Genomic DNA, 18191 nt, shown 5'->3' on the forward strand with positions numbered 1-18191 from the left:
AAATAGAATCATAATAGTTCCCTCTTCCCTGTCCAGAATCACCTTCTTCCCATTTTTCTGTGCTCCCTGCCGAGAAACCAACCGGGACAAGGGGTCCGAAGCAGCACTGAGAAACCACTGGAGGATTCACAAGCATACTGGAGGTTGACAGGGCCCATGGAAAGACCCCTAAAAGTGCCCTGTCTAGAATGCGAGAGCCGCAAGGGCCTGGCAGAGTCATCTAGTCTGACCGTAAACGTATTCAACTGTGGGCCACATGCGGTCTCTGTCACAAGCACTCAACAAAAGCAGCCATAGACAATGCATAATACAATGGCCATGGCTGTGTTCTAATCAAATTTGATTTATGGTTATCAAAATGTGAATTTCATATAATTTTCATACATTATGAAAACGTTACTCTCCTTCTCAATCATTTAAAAAGGTAAAAGGCATCCTCAGTCCACCGGCCAGACGAAAACAGGCGGCGGGCTCAATTTAGCGTGTGGGCCATAGTTTGTCAATTCCTGATCTAGTCCAAGCCCTTCCCGAGACGGGGGAGAAATCTGACTCCCAGGAAAGGCAGTGACTGGTGGTTCAGTGCAGGATTCCCATCCACACACAGTATTCGATTCTTGTGCTGGGCTCTTGCCCATGCAAAGTGATATTTCAGCTGCCTTCATTTCCCTTGGGCATGATGTGCCCGTACTGTGAGGGCAACAGCCTGGTCTAAGCCCTGCCAACTGTAACATCTGGAATGGAACTTTAGGACTTGACCGGCTCTGTCTCTGTCCCATCTCTGCACTCACTCCCAGGATGACCTTGGGCAGCTCCATCACCCTCTCTTGATCTCATCAGAAACTGCAGACGTGGGAACCACACCGGTCATCTCCGAGACTGGCTCTTTCAGTCATTGTCCCGCCTTCCCCTCTCCTGGGACATGTCAGTACAGCAGGCCCCTGGCATGTTCTCCAGCAGCCATCTCTTGGAGCCACCAGTTCTGAGGCCACCAAAACACAGTAACTTCTGGGCAGAAAAACTAGGGATGGAAGCAAATCAGTTGTCTGTTTTCATGCAGATGAAGTCGTGGGAGGACGCGTGATTCATGTGTTGAGTGCTTTTTCAATAGCAAGTTTCTATCATTTCTGGAAGGCAGCAAGTTAGTTTCCCCCCCGAGGTGGTGGGAGAGGATGTTGTTTGTGGTTTCCCGTTTAGAGGGGAGTTACATTTGTTTTTGTTGTTGCTTTGTTGGTTTATACATTTTTGTTTTGTTGTGTTGTGATTTGTGTCCGTGAGCAGTTGGAGATGGCGGGTTGGGAGAGAAAGTTTTGGAGAGGTAGGAGGAAGCAGAGCCCATGTACAATGCCTGCGGCGCTGATCACACAAACAAGGTCAAGGTGGTTCAAAGTCATAGTCAGATGCCTGGGGGCCTGCCAAACCCCACATGCCTTGGTTAGGAATTAGAGACAGTTTGACATCTGGGTCTTGTGTGATTGCCATCCAAAGATAAGGAAGGGAGAGAGGAGGGTCCTGGCATGGAGTTCCAAGGAGGCTCAGAGCCCTGGGCCTGCCTTGCCATCACATTAAAGAATGTGGCCGCTCTGCCCTGGAGTGGTTCCCTAGTCACACCAGGTGATGGGAGCCAGGAGCATGGGACAGAAGGAGCCTGGTCACTGTCCAGCCCAGAGTAGCACTCAGTGTTGGCTCCCCTGCCCGTCTCTCCCAGGGTATCCAACACCCAAACAGATTGGTGCCTGGAATTAGGGTATTAGGCCACTGAACCTTCTTGGGGAGCTCTAAGGAGCCTCTGGGAACTTGAATAAAAGCTGCTCCAAAAACTTCTCGGAATCCTGCACCCCTCCCTTAGCAAGCAGCATGCTGGTAAAAGGTTAACAACCAAGTATCTGGGGAAAAAAGGTCCTGATTCGTAACATTTGCTAACTCCCGTGGTGGAAACACTCTCCTACCTTGGCCAACTTCAAGTGGCCAGTGTGATATTAACTAGATCACAAAAATCCTGAAAATTAACACTGAGTTTTCTCAGAGCCCCTCTCCTATACCATAGCCCTGAGCCCTCTGGAACACAAGGAGAACTCAGAAATCAGGAATCATTTGGTCCCAGGCTTTTCAGGTGCCAGAATGAATCACGAGCTCCAGGTGAAGTCACAAGCTTTATGAGTCTGCAGCACCTCACAGTGGAGGGACCCTGGTGGGGGCAGGAGGAAGGCTAATTAGAAACCCTAAAAAGCCCCCAGAGAATGCAGGTAAGAGAGAAAAAGAGAGTCGGGGAAAATGCTAGGAACTCAAGCATTCAAACCCGTGGGGTCCACAAACAAAACAAAAACCGTGAGGTATTTAGCCACCTCTCCTTCTTATTTCCTGAGCGTGTTCCTGTCTCAGTCCATCGTTTTCCAGGGAAAATCTTCCTAAGGATGTTAGGAAGCAGCTGTCCGTCCCATATCCCTGAGAAGAGGTGCCCTGCCTCTGCAACATACTAAAGACAAGGTGATGGTTGGCATGGAGGAATCTGTCCCCTACACACATAGGACTGCTCTGCCGGCCAGGCCCGGGTAGCACCTGGGATAAACTCCCCCTCACCTTGCTCCCTGGTCCCCTCCCTACTCAGTCCCATCTAACACACTCCTGCTTGGCTAAAGGAGGAAAATCGCACCTCCTCCAACTCCTCTGATGTCCCTACAGTCCATCCAAATTCACAAGAGTAAGGATTCTTGAATCAACACAGGCCCCTTCCCTTGGGCAGTTTCGGCTTAGCAGGCATTCTGGGAAGATGGCCAAGCGGTAACTCCCTTATGAAAGACTTCATTCTGTGCCTGCTCTCCTCACCCAACAGCTGACACACACGGACCCCCCTCGCTGCCAGTTTAGTGGCCCTGGCTGGTCAGAACCTACTCACCTGGCCTGAGAGGCTCACAGTGTCCTGCCTCCACTCCCTTCCCTGGAGCCGTGGATTCCATTCCCACCACTGCCGCTAATTGCCTCGAACACTCATTGAATCTCTTCGGACTACGGTTTCCTTATCTGGAACACACAAATGATTGGACTTTAATAATATTCCATACAAGTTTTATAGAAAAATAAGATTTGTTTGGAACTTTAAAGTGATCAAGTATTTTCACTTAATCATTATAAAGAGTATGTGATATAAGTAGTAATATTAGATAATATTAGGAACTGAGGCTCAGAGAGGCTGGGAAACACATCCAAGATTACCTGGATAACAGGTAGCCCTCCCAAACTCGATCTCATTCCTCTGACAACCAACACTGCACGCAGACACCTGAGCAAGTTGCTACAACTGGGATCCCACAGCAGTCTCACAGCTGTTCCTCAGTTAGCATTCATGTCCCTTTGATTCACCAGTTTAACACAATAAATTCCATTCATTCTAGGCTGAGAGACTAACGTGAATACGCTCAACATCAAGGAGAAAACGAGGGTCTGTCCTGAGCAAAGTTGGTGAGTGAGCGTCGTTTACCTTCCCTGAGCCCCCTGACCTTCTGTGCACAATTCTATGTCCTATACCTTTGCCTTTGGAATCTAACATTCTTCCTTGTCCTTTTTTTTTTTTTTAGAGGCAGGGTCTCTTGCTGTGTCACCAAGGCTGGAATGCAGTGGCACAATCATGGCTTACTGCAGCCTCAAACTCCTGGACTCAAGTGATCCTCTTGCCTCAGCCTCCCAAGTTGAGGACTACAGGCATGAGCCACTGCATCTGGCAGCTTTCTTGTCTTAATACTGTTCTAGTCCCTCCAAAACAACAACAACAACAACAACAACAACAACCTGGCTAATTTTTTTTATTTTTTATAGAGATGTGGTCTCACTGTGTTACTCAGGCTGATCTCAAACTCCTGGGTTCAAGCAATCCACCCGTCTCGGCCTTCCAAAGCTCTGGGATTATAGGCGTGAGTCACCGCGCCTGGCGTATTTCACATAGTTCTTGCCCTTAGCCCTATGCTGCCCTCTCTACCTTGGGGCTGAATTTTTCCATCTGCCCCAAGTGTTGTATTCTTATAACCATCCTGACTCTTTATTTATTGTATGTCGTGGATGCCAGTGAGACCCTCCTCTACATACACACTCAAGAAGGTTAAGGCAAGAGGATGAAACAAAAAGAGGGACAATTTACTGCCCTTTACATAGCACTTTGTCATAACAATACCCTTCCAAAGCCCTCACTGAACGGTGAGAACAATCCAATGAAGTAGGTTTTGTTATGCCTGTTTTTACAGATAAGGACACAGGGGCTCAAAGACTTTATAGATCATTCACCTAGTAAGTAGAAGAGCCAGAATGGGAATCCATGTTCATCTGACTCCAAAGGCAATGGAATGGCCAGGCCCCTCCCTAGGAAATTATCTAATAGGACTCTTCGAGGGTATTTGCCTTTTTTTTTTTTTTTTTTTTTTTTGAGACTGAGTCTTGCTCTGTTGCCCAGGCCAGAGTGCAGTGGTGCAATCTCGGCTAACTGCAAGCTCCACCTCCCGGGTTCACGCCATTCTCCTGCCTCAGCCTCCCGAGTAGCTGGGACTACAGGCGCCCACCACCACGCCCGGCTAATTTTTTGTATTTTTAGTAGAGATGGGGTTTCACCGTGTTAGCCAGGATGGTCTTGATCTCCTGACCTTGTGATCTACCTGCCTTGGCCTGCCAAAGGGCTGGGATTACAGGCGTGAGCCACCGCGCCCGGCCAGGATATTTGCCTTTTAACAGGAGTGTCTTGAAGCCAGGGTCTCATAAAGCAGGAAACAGAGCTCTCAGGGGTCATACCCAATACCTGCTGATGCAATCATATGGACCCAGTGGGTTTGAAGCAGGGTGGCCTCTTACTGCACCAATTAAATAGTCATCAGTTCTACCGACCATAACACCAACCATAAATGTAAACAAAGAAGTCCTGATCCCATGGGTCTGGACACTAAAAATCATGAGGTCCCCAAACTTAGAGAAGTTCTGGAAGAGAACATGTCAAAGTTCTGGCTTTGCGCCAGATGCTATAGGAAACTGTACATAGCAAGAGTTCTCCATTATTGCCCAGTCAATGGAAATAGCAACTATGCAGCACCTTCTAAAATCCCTTGCCGTCTGAGACCTGTGATGGAGACCCTGGTTTTCATTCATTATGCATGAACCCAAAGTACAGGCTTGCAGACCTTCCTAGAAATGAGTAGTAAGTTCAGACCATCAGAATATTCAGAAATCTGATGTATTTCAGAGACTTTAGCAGTAAAAAGGGATCAGAGCACTAGAATAGCTGTCTGGTGAAATCTGAGAGCTTTGTTCATAACGACGTTATGATTCTGTTAATGAGATTTGGCGAGGTATTAACCATCTTGGTAGACCAATAATGGTTGGCTACTATGGAGTTTAGACTGGGAAATAGAAAACTGGACTGTTACCAGAAAAGTTTGAGATACTTTCTTATACTTTCTGTACAAGATGAAAGCCTGCAAAAGATGAGGCTCAAAAGATATGGAGACAACCTAAATGTCCATCAATGGATGAATGGATAAAGAAAATGTAGTATATATATACAATGGAATATTATTCAGCCTTAAAGGGCAGAGGACGGGATCCTGTCATTTGCAACATGGATGAACCTGGAGGTATGCTAAGTGAAATAAACCTGATTCAGAAAGACAAATACTACATGATCTGACTTATGGGAAAAATCTAAAATAGTCTAACTCACAGAAGCAGAGAGTAGAATAGTGGTTGCCAGGGGATAATAGGCAGGGAAAATGGGAAGATATTGGTCAAAAGGTAAAAAGTTTTAGTTATGCAAGATGAATAATTTCTGGAGGTCTATTGTACAGCACGGTAACTATAGTTAATAATACTGTATTGTATACTTGAAACTTGCTAAGAGGTAAGATCTTAAATACCCCCATCACAAAATAAGAGAAAATGACTACTATGTGAGGTGATAGAGATGTTAATAGCTTGACTGTGTGATCATTTAATCATGTATACATATATCAAAATATCAGTGTACACCTTAACTATATACAATTTGTATTTGTCAACTATACTCCAGTAGAGTTAAGGGAAATGGAAAAAGATGAGGTTCCATAAATCATCTGAGCATATCAGGCAGTGAAACATGCAGGTGTTGACAATAAAAACATAATTATCTGCTGGGTGGGGTGGCTCATGTCTTTAATCCTAGCACTTTGGGAGGCCAAGGCAGGCAGATCACCTGAGGTCAGGAGTTTGAGACCATCCTGGGCAACATGGTGAAACCCTGTCTCTACTAAAAGTACAAAAATTAGCTGGGCGTGGTGGCAGGCACCTATAATCCCAGCTACTTGGGAGGCTGAGGCAGGAGAACTGCTTGAACCTGGGAGGTGGATGTTGCAGTGAGTCAAGATTACACCACTACACTCCAGCCTGGGCGACACAGTGAGAGACAGAAAAATAATATTAATAAAATAAAATTAATAATAATAAAATAAAACCATAATTACCTAGTGTGTGGCCTTCGCTGGAGAAAGGCTAGGCACACTGCCCAAGAGCAGGCCTTAATGCCATGACCTGAACCAGCGGGGCTGGACTCAAGGGTTCAAGGGTGCAGAGTGAGAGGAGAAACGGCAAAGGGAAGCTGAGGACAGCTGCTCTGGTGAACTCAAGGAAGCCACCTGAGATGGGGAGGGAAGGAAAAGGGGATTAGTAGAGCTTCAGGGAAATGCAGAGGAGAAGTCTGATTTCACCGGGTGGTAGAAATAAAGGAAAAGGGAAAACAGAAGCCACGCTGTAGTGGTCAGTGCTGCAAGAAGGACTCTAGGAGAGATCGCTTCTAATGAGAAGAGGAACCGGGGCCAGCAAGCCTGGCTCCAGGAGGAAAGTTCTGTGAGGTCCATGAAAGAGGAAGTAGGGGAGGAATCGCTGTTGAAATTCTCATTGTGGGCCGGGCGCGGTGGCTCAAGCCTGTAATCCCAGCACTTTGGGAGGCCGAGACGGGCGGATCACGAGGTCAGGAGATCGAGACCATCCTGGCTAACACGGTGAAACCCCATCTCTACTAAAAAAAAAAAAAAATACAAAAAACTAGCCGGGCGAGGTGGCGGGCGCCTATAGTCCCAGCTACTCAGGAGGCTGAGGCAGGAGAATGGCGTAAACCTGGGAGGAGCTTGCAGTGAGCTGAGATCCGGCCACTGCACTCCAGCCTGGGCAACACAGAAAGACTCCGTCTCAAAAAAAAAAAAAAAAAAAAGAAACTCTCACTGTGAATGAATGGATCCCAAGCCCTGGAGGAATGGGCAGAAAAAAGAAAGTAAAGAAAAAGAAATGTTAAAAGAAGCCTTCAAAGCCTAATTAAATTCATATAAAGAGGATAAAGAGTAATTCAGAGAAGCAATGTGAAAAAAGAAACACTAAAAAGAAGGTAAGAGGTACGACCTAAAGGACCCTAGGGAAAGAAAAACTGGGCATACGTTTGTGTAAGAAATCTAGGTATTACCTGTTTGAAGCAGTTTGTTCACCAGGAACTAGGAAAGGAACTGGCTCTGTGGATTTCCTCACCAGATAATTTTCAAAGTGAAATATTTTGCTTACAGTGTATTATAGGGACCTTCCAAAGATTTATAGGATCTGGATCTGAGGATACATAACAATGCTTATGACCTAAAGAAGCAAAACGATTCACTTCATGGAAATGCATATTCCCCAAAAGAAATCCTTATAGCCCCTTAAAGAAATTTTCAAGAGAAAAGCCATGTATAAACATATGATCTGCTTCCTAAACGCCACAAGAAAGGTACAGGTGGAGGGAGTAGAGGAAGATTTCCACGGATTCTTAAGAAAAACATGAAATGGGAAATCTAAGAAGAGTGCCCAACACACCAAATGATGCAGGTTTCAAGAGCACAGAACCGAACGGGGTTTATTTAAACACACATGCCAGCTGCTGCCACGTGGCTACCAAATGGAAACTGAGCCAGGAGGGTGGGCCAGTGTCTATGGACAAGAAAGAACAGAGGTTGTGACGTGTAACAGGAATGATGTTTCCATTTTTATTTTATGAAGGCAACAGCCAAAATTCACCTCTGAAAACCTAAGTTTGGCAGTGGTATAAAGAAGGGAGGAAATTCCCGATGGAACAAGAAGGGATTAAAAACAAAAGAGGAGAGATCAGGGGGAGGGCAGGCCTCTGATCTTCCCAGGCTGGCAGTGGTGGGCAAGGAAGAAAATGATGTGAGCAGATGCTCAAGGAAAGTGGCCCTGAAATCAAAGGCTTTAAAGAGATAAGCAGAGTCCCTCAAGCAAAGCAATAAACAGAGAAACCAGGATGAATACATTGGAATCGAAATGATGAATTGTAAAGTACCACAGAGAGGTTTCTAGAATAGTGTCCAGAGATGGAAATGGGGAAAAGAGAAAGACACAGCAGAAATAAATTGCATACAAGATTCTAGTGTGTGCTAGAAACGTAGGGGGGAAGAGTGATGGTAAAATTAAAAGAAAGAAGTGGATAGATTTTAGTGGCGTGATTGAAATGGATAATGAAGGGGATCTTTATGAAACTGTTGCCAGGAGAAGGAAAGATATAGAAAGCGAAAAAAAAAGACTGTAGGTTAATTCCAGTATGACAAGAATAATAAAGAAATGCATGGATTCTCAGGCAACAGCCCGTGTCAAGAGACAAGCATGTCCTGGCTGTGTGTGAAGGGCACGCCACGCCTGGGGCTCTCCCTGCCAACGCCTGCAGACTTTTGCTCCTCATCTGGGCCTCGAAGCGCACCTGTTTTCAATGACACATGGGGAAAAGGGTCAAAAGATGAATAAGGCCAGGCGCAGTGGCTCACGCCTGTAATCCCCACACTTTGGGAGGCCAAGGCGAGTGAATCACTTGTGGCCAGAAGTTTGAGACCAGCCTGGCTAAAACAGCAAAATCCCATCTCTGCTAAAGATACACAAAATTAGTCAGGTATGGTGGTGCACACCTGTATAATCCCAGCTACTGAGGCTGAGGCACGAAAATCACTTGAACCTGGGAGGCAGAGGTTGCAGTGACTGAGATCACACCACGGCACTCCAGCCTGGGTGACAGAAGTGAGACTCTGTCTCAAAAAAAAAAAAAAAGGATAAAATGATACTCATGTCTTCCTTGGTCCCATCGACAAACATTTATCAAGAGATGTCTACGTGCCAAGCACAGTGCTTGATACTGAGAAAATACAAGAATTAATAAGCAACATAGATATTCTGACAAAAATGGAAGCAAAAAGGGGAGGAGGTCTACAATATAGAATTTTCCAGATAAGACAGAGGCAAGTTCAAAGCCGTGAAAATGAGAGTCAATGTGAAATATGATAGAATTGGAGATACTAAGGTAGACACAAGATGACCGCATATTCTCCTCGAAGGGGAACAAGATAGGAAAGGAAACTGGGAAACAAAAAGCGGAGGTAACGTCAAGAGCCTCTATTGGGGCTCTAATGGGCTCTAACCTGAGTCTCAGTCCTTACCCAGCTGGTTCCAAGGTGATCTTGAGCAAAGTGCTTCTGTGCTGCTAGCCTTGGTTCCCTCAACTATAAAATAAACCAATGATGTCTGTCTAACTTGTGGTTGTCACCACGACAGAGTAAGGGATATTGGTTGTGCCCTCCTGCCATAAACAACAATAAACTGGACAAATTATATGAAACTGTTTTCAGGTGCAACGCTACAGATGGTGCAGGGATGTGACCCTTGAGAGAAGAAACACAAGAGGTGAAACCCACATTTACTCTGGCCTCCTGCCTGGGACTTTCCAACCACAGCACGCGGAAGTGGAGCCCAAACTGAGGATGGAGGAGAGACCGAAGGTTAGGGCTGCTGCAAGGATTGAGCGTGTGGGACAGGGTACGAGAGAGGCAGGAGCTGCACAGAGCAGAAATCCAAAAATCTGCAGATGAGACCACCTGAATCTAGTTGAAAACAAAACTGCACACGTACAGGGTAACGTTTTCACAAAGCCTCGTAGAGAATAGGTAGCAGGGGCAAGGCACAGTAGCTCATGCCTGTAATCCCAGCACCTTGGGAGAGGCTGAGGCAGGAGGATTGCTTGAGCCCAGGAGTTCGAGACCAGCCTGGGCAATATAGCAAGACCTCATCTCTACAAAAAATTTTAAAAATGAGCTAGGTGTGGTGGCATGCACCTATAGTTCCAGCTACTTGGGAGGCTGTGGCAGGAGGATCCCTTGAGCCCAGGAGCTTCAGGCTGCAGTGAGCTAAGATTGTGCAGCTGCACTCCAGCCTGGGTGACAGAGTGAGACCCTGTTTCTTAAAAAAAAAAAAAAAAAAAAGAGAGAGAGAGAGAGAGAAACAATAGGTAGTAGGAGCTGTGCACTGAACAGAAGATTCCAGAGGTCACACGATGGGAAGAGACACTGTGTTCTCAGTGTCCATGGTGGAAAGAGCTTGATGAACAGCCTGGGCTTTCAACAGAAGCCCGGGAAAGGCCACACCTGTGGAGCTGGGCCACCCCAGCACTAGAGAGGGGCCGCACTGGAACCACCAAAACAAAACAAAATTCCAACACTCAATAATGGATCCAAGCGGATCCACCAATAAATTAATCACCTGCCAAAACAAATGCAATGATCCTTAAAGGAAGATAATAAAACCATAGTGTTTGACCTGTAATAAAAAATTACTCAATGTGGAACAAGGAGGAAACAAATAGAATAGAAAGTAGCCAATAGAAAGAATCCCAGAGGTGATACAGATGGAATTAGCGAACAAAAACTTTAAAATGACTAAATATATTCAAGAATTTAAAGGAAAAAAATGGACATAAGGAATGAAAAACAGTTACTCATTGGAAAATAGACATTATGAAAAGAAGCAAGATGAAAATCATGGGACCCAAAAATCTACACTAACTGGCTGGGCACGGTGGCTCACACCTGTAATCCCAACACTTTGGGAGGCCCAGCCAGGAAGATCATTGAGGCCAGGAGTTCAAGACCAACCTGGTCAACGTGGTAAAACTCTGTCTCTACTAAAAATAAAAAATTAAAAAAAAAAAAAAAAGAACTGAGCATGGTGGTGGAAGCCTGTAATCCCAGCTACTGGGGAGGCTGAGGCAGGAGAATCATTTGAACCCAGGAGATGGAGGTTGCAGTGAGCCAAGATTGCACCACAGCACTCCAGCCTGGGCAGCAGAGCAAGATTCTGCCTAAAAAATATGTATATATATATATACGTGTCTAAAATAATTGAAATAAGTCACAAGATGGGCTTAACAGATTAAACACTGCAAAAGAAAAGATTAGTAGACTTGAAGACAGAGTAATAGAAATTATTCAAATTGATGCACATAGAGCGAAAAAGGACTAGAATAAAAGAATAGAGGTTGAGTTACATATGGGACATCATTAACCAGTCTAACAGATACATAACTGTAGTCTCAGTAGGAAAGCAAAGAGGAATTGGGGCAGAAGAAATATTTCCAAAAATAATGACCTCCTAATGTGACAAAAAAAGTACCAATCCACTGATCCAAGAATCTCAATGTATCTTAATCAAGATAAACACAAAGAAAACCACATTTAAGCACATCATAGCCAAACTGTTGTAAAACAATGATGAAGAAAATATCTTAAAAGAATTCAGGGGACAAAAAAAAAATCCCACCTAACTCCAGTGGTGCAATAATGATAATTATTACTGACATCTCATCAGAAACGTTGCAATCCTGAAGTTAACAGAATGATATCTTTGAAGTTCTAAAAGAGAAAAAACTGCGAACTTAGAATTCTACATCCAGTGGAAATATCCTTCAAAAATGAGGACAAAATGAATAAATAAAACCCGAGATAACTTATCACCTGCACAATGAAAAATATTAAAGAAAGTTCCTCAAGCCAAAGGGAAATGATACCAGACAGAAACAGATCTATAATATGCAAAGGAAAGTGCCAGAAATGGTAAATCTATGGGGTCACTATAGAACACTTTATTTTTTAATTTCTTTAAACTACATTGTCTGCTTAAAGCAAAAAGAAAGTCTTACTAATTCAAGTCAGACTGTGCTCAGCTAAGGAACTGAAATAAAACAGAGTTGTAGGTCAGAAGTCAATAGAGGAAATAGAATACTCACACGCACTTCATTAATCCAAAAAGAGACAGGAGAGTCGGCGGGAAGGAACAAAGAATAGATGGGAAAATCTAGAACAAATAGCAAGATGGTAGAATTAGACCTGACCTAACTCAGTGCTACGGTGAATGAAACAAAACCATGGCAATGGAGTTCTGGTACAGCTGCCCTCATCACACGTGTGAGGCTCTGGCTGTGCATTTCTGGATGAAGGGGAGGAAGGTGACAATGAAGGAAGAAGAAAAGCAAACTTGGGGGACATAGAAATTCTAATAGAATAGGTTCTAGGTGCTCAAGCCACCTCTCACCCTGATTTTTCGGGGCACAGCTGTGTATTACTCTCACCCTTGGGGTGCGCAGCCCAGGTTACAGGTACCATGTTCCTGGATTTACGGAGCAGACACATGAACTGGGTTTGGGCACCAGGGGGAAGCTGAGCTGGTTTCCAGTGCTGCTGTTTGAAATGTGAGGAAGGCCAGAGACATGCTTCCAAGTCCAACTACTCACTGTGGATACCTGGTGGAAAGAGGACGCCCTTTCCACCAGGGCAGATGACGTCAAGCAGACCCACCAACAAGCTAACCACCTGCCAAAACAAATGCAATGCTCTTTAAAGGAAGACAATAAAGCCCATAATGTTTGACATGTAATAAATTGCTCCGCCTGGCGCAGTGGCTCACACCTGTAATCCCAGCACTTTGGGAGGCCGAGACAGGTGGATCATCTGAAGTCAGGAGTTCGGCCTGACCAACACGGTGAAACCCTGTATCTACTAAAAATACAAAAAATTACTCGGGTGTGGTGGCGTGCGCCTGTAATCCCAGCTACTTGGGAGGCTGAGGCAGGAGAATTGCTTGAACCCGGGAGGTGAAGGTGGCAGTGAGCTGAGATTGTGCCATTGCACTCCAGCCTGGGCGACAAGAGCGAGACTCCATCTCAAAAAAAAAAAAAAAAAAAAAAAAATACTCAACATGTGACAAGGAGGAAACAAAAGCAGTCAATAGAAGGCGTCCCAGAGGTGATACCGATGGAATTCCACCAGGAAAACTAGAAAAAGGCTCTGTCCACAGAAGGGATCGTGTAAACAGAATGGCAGAAGGGAACAAAAACAGAAAGGAGAAGTATAATCCAACCCTGACATAGGGAGGGGGAACTGTAAAATTAGAATCCGACAAGGTTTTAATAGGCAATAGACGATGATCCATTAAAACAGAGCTGTCATGATACGTCTGGACAGACTCAGTTATTTGACCCATGAAGGCTCTGGAGATGAAGGCACTGCAGCACCAGGTCTAAACGTGTCATCCCAAACATTTCTAGCTAGGCGGCAGAGAGAAATGACCAAGAATGATTCAGTTCAGTTCAACACTCGTTTGCTGAGGACCTTCTACCACCAGGCTCTGTGTCAGGTGCTGGGGATATAAAAATTACTAAGACCAAGTCCATGCCCTTAAGGGGAAACCCAGTTCTACTGGAGGAAACAGGCATGGCAACACATCAGAAAGTAGTGTATCCAAGCATTCACCTGTCACTTACCAGCTGAGAGAATTTGAGTATGTGCCCTGCCAAAATCTCATGTTGGATTATCATCCCCCTGTTGAAGGTGGGGTCTTGTAGGAGGTGATTGGCGCACAGGAGTGGATTTCTCATAAATGGTTTAGCCCCAACCCCTGGATGCTGTCCTCACAAAAGTGAGTTCATTCTAGTGAGATCTGGTCGTTTCAAAGTGTCTGGCACCTCTCCCTCGCTTGCTCCTGTCTTGCCATGTGATATGCCTGCTTCGACTCTGCACTCCATCAAGATTGGAAGCATCCTTAGGCCTCCCCAGAAGCAGATGTCGCTATGCTTCCTGTATAGCCGGCAGAACCGTGAGCCAATAATACCTGTTTTCTTACAAATGACTCAGTCTCAGGAGTGCAAGAACGGTCTAGCACACCAGCTATGTGGCTTGCACAAATCCTTTAACCCCAGTTTCATCATCCATAAAATGAGGATGATAATAACCACCTAGCAAGACTGTTGTGAACATTCTAGAAATAATGTGAAAAGTGCCTAGCTCACCACCTGGCGTATAGTAATTCAGCAGCTCTCAACTTGAGAACAAGACACACATTAGAATCTAGGTGGCAAGAGGAGGGTATTTCTAACTAGTCCCAGCCTACCTCCCACTCTATCCTGATTCCCCCGGAAGGATGTGCCTACCTCTTCTAAACCCATTACCCTGGACAAAGAAACACTATGTCCCATGCATAATATAAAGTGCGGGAGTGTGTTTTGCATGTGAATGGTGCATAGGTAGAATAAAGTTTGAGAATCACTCTGTAAGCATTCATCTCAGTTCAACACTTATAAAGCACCTACTGGGTGCCAGGCTCATAAAAAACTAATTTGGATTATTTCCACATAATGATAGAGGTATGTATAAAATGCTAAGAGAATATAATACAGGAGAAGGCACTCAGCCTGGGGGTCAGGAAGGCCCACGAGCCTTGGTAGTTACCTGGCCTAATAGGTGAGAAGGTCATCTTAGGAGAACAGAAAGGTATAAGTTGGCAATAGCATGGTGTGTTCAGGGAACTAGGATCCAAGTGTTAAACAGGGTCAAGGAATTGAATATCCGGGAGAGGTAGACAAGGGCAGGTTCATGAAAGACATGCAAAGAAACCCACTTAATCCTGTGGGTGGTGAGAGCCGCAGAAGAGCATGACAGAAAGGAGACCCAGGTCCTTCTGTGCTCCAGGTCAGTATCTCTGAAAGCAGTTCCCAAGCTAAATTTCATGACGAAAGCACAGGCAGCCTCAGAGAGCTCAGCCTCCACAGGAATTCATTCCTCAGGGGCAGTGTGCACTGCTCACTCAACTTTGCTTCTCAAGCACCCACCCGAGTCTGACCCCACTAGAGGCACTAGGTTCATTGTACAGAACGGATATTAATAAACTTCCTTATCCAGAACTTGTGCAATAGCCGAGCATAGTGGCTTATGCCTGTAATTGCAATACTTTGGGAGGCCAAGGCAGGCAGATTGCTTGAGCCCAGGAGTTCGAGACCAGCCTGGGCAACATGGTGAAGTCCCATCTCTATAAAACTACAAAAATTAGCCAGGCGTGGTGGTGCACGCCTGTGGTCCCAGCTACTAAGGAGGCTGAGGTGGGAGGATCTCGAGTCCAGGAGGTCAAGGCTGCAGTGAGCCATGATTGCACCATTACACTGCAGCCTGGGCAACGGAGTGAGACCCTGTCTCCAAAACAACAACACAAGAAACAGAACCTGTGCATTTTTAACATTATCTCCAACTATGGGATTCATTCAATTACAAAGTTTTATTAACCACCAAGTAGGGAGGGAAGATATGAACACAAATACAGTCAGGGCTTTACGACAGGGAGACAGCTGGGAAATGCACCCTTAGGCAATTTTGTTGTGTGAACATCACAGAGTGCACTCACGGAAGCCTAGATGGTACAGCCTACAGCCTACAACACAAATAGGCTACAGTGTACAGCCCATTGCACCTAGGCTACAAACCTGTACAGCAAGTAACTGTACTGAGTATCATAGCCACTTGTAACACGATGGTGAGTATTTGTGTACCTAAACAAATCTAAACATGAAAAAGGTACAGTATAAATACAGTATAAAAGATTAAAAATGATACATCCGTATAGGGCACTTACCAAAATGGCTGTTTCAGAACTCGAAGTTGTTCTCGGTGAGTCAGTGAGCGAGTGGTGAGTGAATGTGAGGGACTAGGATATTATTGTCCACTACTGTAGCCTTTATAAACACAGTACACTTAGGCGACACTAAGTTTATTTTTAAAATAAAGTAATTGAGCTATAACATGACAATGGCTACAGTGTCACTAGGTGAAAGGAATTTTTCAGCCCCATTAGAATCTTACGGGACCACCTACATACATACAGTCGATTTTTGACTGAAACATCCTTACCCAGCACGTGAATGTAATTGCAATGAAGTGAAAGATAAAGGTTATAGTTCTAGTGTATCCAGAGTGCTTCAGGAGATGAACTGTTAGGGAAAGCCAGAAAAGTCTCCACCATGGGAAAAATATTTGGCCTGGGTCTTGAAGGATAAATAGGAAGTCAGCACTCAGAGACAGGTGCCAGTGTTTTTCAGCCTGAGGCAGGGCGGTATGAGAGACAGCTGGAACGGTTTGAGAATGCGTGGTGAGAACTTACACTCACTGGGGACTAGATATAAGAATGCAGTGGACCTAGCACTGTGATTTTTCGACCTGGGCTACACATCAGAAACACCTAGGGAGCTTTTAAAACTTCCAGGGCCCAAACCACATTCCGAACCAATTAAATCAGGACGTCTGGGGCTAGGAGCCAGTCATCAGTATTTTTTTTTAAGCTCCCAAAGTGATTCCAATGTGCTGCCAAGTCTCAGAACCACTAGTCTAGAAAGGAGGGATAAGGATTTCCAGCAGCGCCAGAGGACCGGCCCTCCTGGTGACCCTGCGATCCTGGCACACACAACCCCCCACCCCGCCGCCTGGGAGAAAGACCGGCCACACCACAGCCATCGGCTGTTTCCTGCTGCTCCTTTCCCCACACCAGCATTTTGCTCTGAAATAGTGGTTCTCAAAGTGTAGTCCCCAGGCTGTAGCATCAGCCTCAGGGGGAAGTTGTTAAAAATGCCAATTTCCCAGCCGCACCCTGGACCCACTCACCCAAAAACTCTGGGAGCCCAGCAACTGAGGCATGCTAAGGTTGGTGAGCCGCTGCTCTGGAACACTGATCCCTCCCAAACTGCAGCAAAGCAAGTGCCTGGGTGTGGCTCTGGCTGTGTAGGTGCTGCTAGAATCTGCCGGAGTCACTGATTGTCAGAAGAGATGCCGTGGGAGCTGGTTTGGGTGCCTCCACGTTGGTCGTCACCACCAGGCAGTGGCCTTTGGCCTGGAATAGAAGGTACCAGAGGGCTGATGGCTCAGTTTTTTATGGTACCAAGAAAAGACTTTCAGATTGGAGGTATGGGATTTTGTTTATTTTTTTAATCCTCTTTTAATACAAAGTGGCCCCTTGAAAGCAAACTTTCAAGATATTTCACATCAGAACTGGCCGGGAAATCCAGCATGTGGACAGACACGGATATGCCATGTGCACTTTTCCGTCGGAGGAAGGGGGTAGGCTTGGGTGCTGGAGGGTGTTGCCTAGGGGCGGAGCGATAAGGAAGAAAGGGCACTGCTAGTTCACACCTCATCCATCCCCCCCTCCCAGGCCCCAACCAGGCTGGAATTAAAGGACCCTGGGAGGAAAATATGGAAAGCAACAAAGGAAATGAGTTCCCATATAGAAAGGGAAATTGCCGTTCCCATTAAGGTCAGACTGGTCCGAAGTAAAGGGCTGGTGCGCCCTAGCGACCGCCTCTGCCGAAGCCCTGACGCTGGAGCTCTGTTGCCCTCGCAGAATAACCGGGACTTTGTTGCAGCCGGAACCGGCCACGTCTTGATTCCACACTCCCTTGAGGAGCCAGCCAGCTCCACACTTACTCAAAGAATCCGAAGAGCACCAAGTGGATTCTCTGCCACACGACTGAAGAGAGCAAGCTGTCTGGGGGGTTCTCCACCTCTTTTCAACTCAACTATTCTGAGCTGAAGTACTGGACCCGTTTTGTTTTTCTTGTTTTTTTCCTGCTTCAGTAATCTGGAAAAATCCAGCAGGTCTGAAAAACTGTTGGGCTTGACAGCGTGTGTGTATCGCCACCTGGTGGCCACAGCTTATCAAAACAGCTTCCTTCCGGGGCCCTTGTGGATGTACATCAAAGGCTCCGGCTTCCAGACAGGTACACATCCTGTTCTCATGCCCGGCTCACTTTCCCGTGGGAATGTCAGCCACTCTGATTTGCCTTGGCTGAAAACCTCCTGTCTTTGCATGGAAAAAAAACACAAATAATATGAACAAGCAACAGAGTTTTCTTTCTCTCTTAAGTAACCAAGCATTTAAAATCTTCTAAAGCACACATTTCCCGAATTGAGAAAGGAAGTAGAAGAAAAATTTCTGGCTGAACTTACAAATCATAATAAATGGTCGGAAATACCTTCTCCCTTACCAAGATTCGTGGGGTCCTAGTGTAGAGGAGACTT

The 18191-nt window shown here is 45.6% G+C and overlaps 1 long non-coding RNA gene across 2 annotated transcripts in view; it reads right to left on the reverse strand.

Annotated features, from left to right (window-relative positions):
- The window catches only part of LOC114670790 (uncharacterized), a 64633-nt gene extending 46887 nt beyond the window's left edge, over nt 1-17746 (reverse strand). Inside the window, exons 1-3 of one of the 2 annotated variants that reach the window (XR_003720523.2) lie at nt 17598-17746; nt 16779-17004; nt 2894-3018 (exon numbers count right to left, since the gene is read on the reverse strand). This is a non-coding gene — a long non-coding RNA (uncharacterized LOC114670790). The remainder of the gene's footprint in view (nt 1-2893; nt 3019-16778; nt 17005-17597) is intronic. The other variant, XR_013400909.1, reaches the window with a different exon arrangement.
- Nucleotides 17747-18191: the final 445 nt, after the last annotated feature.

Source organism: Macaca mulatta, chromosome 11, assembly GCF_049350105.2.
Source record: "Macaca mulatta isolate MMU2019108-1 chromosome 11, T2T-MMU8v2.0, whole genome shotgun sequence".
NCBI classification, from domain to species: domain Eukaryota; kingdom Metazoa; phylum Chordata; class Mammalia; order Primates; family Cercopithecidae; genus Macaca; species Macaca mulatta.